The following is a 7,524-nucleotide window of genomic DNA, read 5'->3' as shown; positions in this document are numbered from 1 at the left end:
GAGTTGTCTATTGACTATATCATATTAATTTTTAATAGTTCATATATATATTCATGATACAAACACAATAAGACCTAAGCATTACTACTAGGCAGTCCCAGAATAATTCCAATCTTAGATCAGGCTTTTAATTTTTTGAACTAAAATATTTCTTTTATGAATATATGTAGAATATACACCTTTTTATATCACATGCACTGACTATGCGTTTTTTTTTTTGTTTTTTTTTTTAACATCTTTATTGGAGTATAATTGCTTTACAATCGTGTGTTAGTTTCTGCTTTATAACAGAGTGAATCAGTTATACATATACATATGTTCCCATATCTCTTCCCTCTTGCGTCTCCCTCCCTCCCACCCTGACTACGCGTTTTATTGTTTTACCTTGACTCCATTCTGTGGAACCTTCCTACAAGTGAAAAAAGTTATTTTTGGTACTTAAGAAACTAAAGTCCTATGGAATGAGGTATAAAATTGATTCTCCTTTCCTGAGTTTTATTCCATGGAGACTTAGGTTCTTAGTAAATGGTGATGATCATCTTCTAAATTAAGGAGTCATTGCTTTTGTTGTCATTGTTAATGGTTTTTTTGGTTTTATTTTACTTTTTTTTGGCCGCACCGCAGGGCATGTGGGATCCTAGTTCCCTGACTAGGGATTGAACCCATGCCCCCTGCATTTGAATTGAGGCATCCTAACCACTGGACCCAGGGAAGTCCCTGTTTTACTTTTTTAATAGGTTCTTAATAGAATATAGTTTGGGGGGGGGGTTGTTTTTTTTAATTTTATTTTTGGCTGCGTTGGGTCTTCGTTGCTGCACGCAGGCTTTCTCTAGTTGTGGCGAGCGGGGGCTACTCTTCATTGTGGTGCATGGACTTATCATTGCAGTGGCTTCTCGTTGCAGAGCACGGGCTCTAGGGTGCGTGGGCTTCAGTAGTTGTGGCTTGCGGGATCTAGAGCGCAGGCTCAGTAGTTGTGGCGCACGGACTTGGTTGCTCCGCGGCATGTGGGATCTTCCTGGACCAGGGATCGAACCCATGTCCCCTGCATTGGCAGGCGGATTCTTAACCAAATACTTTTTACAAGTAGTCCTTTAAGAACAAAAGGAAGAAGACTTCTTTGCCAAAAACTGGATTCTTTCTGGTCATTAATAAGGATTTTTTAAAAAATTGTTTTAATTGGTTAGATTTAGAGGAAAAATACTTCACAGTGTATTGTTTCTTACAAAGCTTACTACTGTTTGTTTATATACTAAGGAAAAAAACCTAACTGAGGATTGAACTAGATCTGTGTTTTCATATAATCATGTATGTGGGTTTGTTTGTTTAATGAGAAGGAAATGTTCTGCAAAGACTGTTGTCAAAAAAGGAAGTTTAGGCCTTGTAGGGAAGTTAATGTAATTGAGATGGCGAGAGCATTTGTGTGTGGTATGTGTATGTGTGTATCTCATTCTTTTCCATCCTTTGTTGGTACTCCTATTAATTGAACGCAAGCAGAAGGCAAGGGAACACAGTGATGCATCAAGGTGGAAAGATTTGAAGGGGACAAACAGAAAAGCACAAGTAGTGAGTAAACAAACATAAGTTGACTCCTGCCCTCCTGGAGCTTATAGGCTAAAAGGGAAACAGATATACATTGATACGTAATTGCAAATTATGAATACTCTGATAAAGAATACTTTGTATTATCTTGTCTGTTTTAAAAGCAGTGGAGGCTCATATTGATTTTAAGTCGAATGCCAGTAACAAAGGATTTTTAAGCGTGCCTCGGGATCTTAGTTCTCAGATGACAGGTGGAACCTGTACCCTCTGCAGTGGGGCGCAGAGTCCTAACCACTGGACCGCCAGGGGAGTCCCCTAACTGTGTCTTTGTGAATTTTAACGTCTATAAGTTTGTAGTGTGAAACCAGTCTAGTAACACTGTTTAAATGTAAGGCTAAACCCTAGTGGGTACTAGATTGAGTTTTTCAGCTTTAATAATAGTTATTTTATCAGCAAAAGTGAATTTATTTGAGAATAGCCAGAAGAATTGCAATTTGGCATATACAAACTATGGCAGGCCATAGGCAAATCCAGAGAACCAGGAAGGGGAGCTTGCTTTTATAGGGCATGTGGGTGGGGACCTTGGGAGGGGCAGTAATAAGCAGAGTCCTTTGCAGGAAGAGGCTTCTCATTGGTTGGGTGACTACAGTTTCTGATTGGCTGGGCTGCCCTTGGGAAAAGAGCCGTTTTCTTCCTGCTGGATAGCAAAGTAGGCATCACCTTCCTGTCCAGATGTAGGGCCACGTCTCTTCCTGTTTGAAGTAATTGGGTTTGCAGTGAAGCTGGCCAGTTGGACAGCAGAACTTTCCTTATTGTCTTGTTCCCTCTGGTTTTGCAGGGGAGGCTTCACCATGTGTGTGGTATTACAAGAAGCAGTAATGCCTTCTGTTTTTATGTTTTTGGGGGTTTTTTGTTTGTTTTTTTCTGGCTGTGCCACTCAGCTTGTGGGATCTTAGTTCCCCAACCCTGGGATTGAACCCAGGCCCTCAGCAGTGAAAGCACGAAGTCCTAACCACTGGACCACCAGGGAATTCCCAGTCTGATATCTTTTAAAGCTTAAGATTTTATTTGTGAAATTTGGGGATTTGTTTAAAGAAAGTTATTGTGAGTTTAAACAGAAAACTAAGTGAAATAATAGAGAAATTGTATTTCACAACATGTTTTAATCTATAATTAGGTTGGTTAAGCAAGGATGGCTTAGTATTTTGAAATGTATTATGTTCAGCAGTCAAAATACACACAATCTTCTATAATAGATATCAGAATAGCATTTAATAACACAACACTCATTCCTGAAAACCTAAAATGGACTTTCCTCATCATGTGAAGGAAGATTTTTCTATCTTAAACCAACAGCAGACATTTCTAGAGACATTCCAATTAAAACAACCAAAGAATATATCTGATATTGGTCTTTATTTAATGTGAAAATTTTTGTGAATCCACAAAATAAGAGGTATACTTTTGAGAAGGAAGAGAAATTTTGCAGTATTACTGTTTTCTCTGCAGGAACATGGTAGTATTCCATTTATCTGAACCAGCCTTTCTTCTCAGTAAAAGTTTTAAAGTTCTGTGTATTTCCTATATTTTGAGTAAGGTCAGTATATAACATGAGATTCAGTTTACAAAAGAATAATAGCAAAAGCTCTAGATGTCAAATGCAGTAGATTCTTGCTATTGACGGTAGTTAGGTTCTATAAAGTTGCTGTGAACCCTGAATTAGTGAATAGTGAACCATTGCTCCTAGGAGGAACACAGGTTCTCTGTGTATGAGTCTCTGGTCACGGCATTTTCATCAACTCATCAATGCATAACCTCGTTTTATGTGTGTTTTCTGTTTAAAAACACCTTATTTAGTATATATTGTTTCATTTACATTGAATTCACAATCTACAGCACTGTAATGTATGCCTGAACAGAGTTTTTCTAAGACATGTATTTTTTCCAAATGGCACATCACAGCCTTCTTGCTTTATGGATACTAGATAGCACTATGCTTGGGGGCCATTTTAAACAAACTCACCACCAAAAAGCACAAAAGTACCAAAAAACTGTGGCACTAAATTGACCATGAAGGATGTTTGTTTACCGTATGAGACCAGAAACAAAAGGCACTGTCACTTTATTCAGCCTCAGCCTGGAGCACCCAGGTGGCACATCAGGTAGCGTTTTTTTGCTGCTCTAAAGCATGCATGGTCCATGCATGACCATGGAAGCACCATTAGTACTGATTTTGGAGTTACAAATAAATTTTAGCAAGGAAGTGACTTCCCGAGTACAGAATGATTAATGATGATTGACCATACTTAACATATTTTGGTAAGGTTATTCTGAAGTATTTTGTGTATTTTGTTACTATAGTGAGGGATATCTTATCCCACTATTTGAATTCTAACAATTTCACCTATTCTAAGATGGATTTTTAAAATATATTTTAATATCTCTGAAATTGAGATGCATCTTAAATGGTATAAATTTAGATTTGGTATCAAACTTAAATCATCAAGCTTTTTTCTTTGTTAGTAGTACATACAATAACAAGTGCATCCAAAAATTGATGTCTTAGATTTGGTGAACTACAGAAATTATGGTGTGATTCATATGGCTCTTAAGTAGAGCCATACTCTACTTTGTCTTTAAAGGATAATATGCATTGTGAATCTGCAAGGAGAGTAAAGATTTTCCATGTTTTCTAGAACTTTGTAATTTTCTCCTCTTTGAGTGCTTGAGGAACAGTGGCAAAAATCAGTTCTAGCTTTTTAAAAATTCCTGAGCCATGAAGTAAAAAATAGTACCATATTCCAGTGTAGGAAGACTGACCAGTGTAAAGATAGAAATTCTCTCCAATTTATAGGTTTAGTGCAATTACCTTGGTGAATTTTTAAGTAACTTCTTTACTGACAGTATGTCAACTAATACGTACTTAATGCTTATTCTGTGCCCAGTTTTTCTGATTAATTTACAGATTTAATGAAATTGCCAAAAGGGTTTTTTTAATGGACAATAACTATTCCTCCCATTTGACAAATATTTGGGTACTTAACTCTGCCAGGTTCTGTGCTAATAAGCCCTTTACATGTTATTTCTTTTTTTTTTAATAACTCACCTTTTAAAATTTTTTATTTTTTTTTAAATTTTTTGGCTGCATCGGGTCTTAGTTGCAGCACATGGGATTTTCATTGAGGCATGCGGGATCTTTTGTCGCGGCACGTGGGCTCTTTGTTGCAGTGCGCGGGCTTCTCTCTAATTGTGGCATGCGGGTTTTCTATAGTTGTGGTGCACAGGCTCCAGGGCGCGTGGGCTCTGTAGTTTGCAGCATGCAAGCTCTCTAGTTGAAGCTGTGTGAGCTCAGTAGTTGCAGTGCACGGGCTTAGCTGCCCTGTGGCATGTGGGAACCCAGGGATTGAACCCTCGTCCCCTGCATTGGAAGGTGGATTCTTTACCACTGGACCACCAGGGAAGTCCCTTACATGTTATTTCTTTTAACCCTCGGAGCAGCTCTGTAGCAGAAAGAAAACTTGTGCCCAGAGAGGTTAGATAACTGCCTAAAGTCTGAGTTAGTAAGCAGCAGAGCTAGAATTTAGATGCAAGTCTCTAAGAACCCTGTGTTTTTAACTGGTAAATTGGTTCCAATGTTCATTCTGAAGAAGGAATAGGCTGTAGGAGATTCATTATCTTTCTAGAAAGGAATTAGAAAGGTGTGGGAGAACTTAACCTTACTAGATACCAAACATTGTAAAATATTAAAATCAAAGGAAATTATCTTGATACGCATGCAGTTTTCAGCCAGATTTCATTTTTGGTTTATCAGGTAATTTTTTAATAGTGCTTATTGCTATGAAGGTAGAAGACCATTTGGAATAGGTTAATGGGAATCTAAATTGAAAAACTTTAAGCGGGTTAAGATATGTCAGAAGTCTTAAATTTTTTTCCGTACTTTGATGCAGGATTCCATTTGAGAGTCCAAGGGAAAAACGTTGACAGCATGCTCATTATATTTCTTAATTAAAAAGGAAAACAACCCTGTCTGTCCAAAATTAGACGAATGGTTAAATCACCTAAAGGATAAACCTGGAGTCACCAAACTTTTTCTGTAGAGGACCAGGTAGTGAATGTTGTAGGCTTTATGGGCCATATGGTCTCTGTCTCAACTATTCAACTCTGCTCAAAGCAGCTATAGGCAATATTTTTATAATAGTAAAAAATAAATAAGTAAATCCTAACTATCTAAATGTCCAACAGGAAAAGAGTTGAGTAAATTGTTTATGTATATAGTAAACTACATCACTGAAAATGAACTAGAGCTGCATGTGTCAACATGGATGAGTCAGACAACATTGAGCAAATAATGCAAGTAGCAGAATACATATGTTATTCTATGTAAATTCTCTATAAATAAGGAAGATGTAAACTGTATTTAGGGATGCTGACGTGGCTAAAGTTTAGAGATGTGTGCAAGAATGATAAATTCAGGAGAGCAGTCACTTCTGAGGGATGGAAGGAAGGGGGGGAGTGTGATAGCAGATGGGGATGCATGAGTTTTAACTGGGTAATGTTCTGTTTCTCAAGCTGGCAGATGGGTATACTTAGGTTGAACCATATGAAATTGCTGATGTTTGATTGTCTTGACCTACAAAAACATTGATTTCATATCGTTCAGCTTACTATTTCTGTGCATTTTTTAATATAAAATGTTATATAATTTTTTAAACTGCTTGAAAATTTGGCTAAAGAAAAATAAATATTCAGCTACACTGTCTCTGAAAATGACATTGATGATTTTGGGTACAAGAGGTGGACATTTGCTATAACTATGTTTGGGTGATAAAAGTTAAAGCTTGTTAAGAAAATTTCAGATGCCCGTCCACTGTCAGCCTGTGATGTGTTGGTAAATGTTTAACAATTTGTGGCATTTGCTGACTTCCTGCCTTGGAAATTTAACCATTGCCATGCTGTTAAACAGCTCACAACATTTCTGAAATTTTGACAAACTGCCCTTTTACAGTGGTATTGCACACCCTGAACATCTCCCTACTCTCTTCAGCTCTTTTCTCTCTGTTCTGGCTTGAAGTATAACCACCTCATTGTTTATATCTGGATTGGTAAATTAGACCTCTTTTGATATGGTCCTGACAGGATGAAGCTGCAGAATTGGAGGTAGATTTGGGAGTTTGTTGATGCAGGTCCTGGGAGTTAGAGTGATGGGAGTGGAAACCAATAACTCTAAGTGGTTCACAAGGTCTTTCTAGCCAGCTCTCAGTTCTTGACTTCTGGACCAAATTTCCTCGAGGTCAACTGTCCAGGGACCACCTATATTCTCATCCTCTTAATGCCTCTACAGTTTACACACCTTGCTACCTCTTGCTGCCTGTTTCAGCAACAGAGAAGCATATGGTCATACCTTTCACTTTAGTAAAGTTGTAAGTGTACCTAGGTCTATATTAACATGTCTGTTGAAGCACAGAATGACAACAGAGTTCTCCTATATAGTATTTGGAAGTTGTTTTGAATATGGTTATTTTTTGTTAAATATTGGAAATCACATCCCTGAAGAATGTGGGGAAACTGGCCATTTGAGAATAGACACTGAGGACACACGAGAGAATGACAATAAAGACCCATAGGATGTAGACCTTTAAATAGTACTTCTTTCTAGTGAATACCTCGAGATAACTTGTAATTGATAACTAAATTAGTTGACTTGGTATAGAGAATTATATCTATGTCAGTGTTGGAAGATATTTTATAGTTCAAGTTAATGTACTAGAATAGCTAATTCTAAGTAACTTTATTGTAACTTTCCCCAGATTTTAAACCTTATTTTTTCTGAAATTTCATTTTTAAGTCTTTGAATATGCTTGAATATTTACTGACATTTGGATTAAAATAACCCAGCTTTATTGAGATGTAATTTACATATCATACAATTTACCCATTTAAAGTGTATAGTTCAGTGGCTGTTAGTATATTTACAGAGTTGTGCAT

The sequence above is a fragment of the Balaenoptera physalus genome (assembly GCF_965194825.1).
Source record: "Balaenoptera physalus genome assembly, chromosome: 12".
Taxonomy (NCBI): Eukaryota; Metazoa; Chordata; class Mammalia; order Artiodactyla; family Balaenopteridae; genus Balaenoptera; species Balaenoptera physalus.
This window is presented reverse-complemented; position numbering follows the sequence as displayed.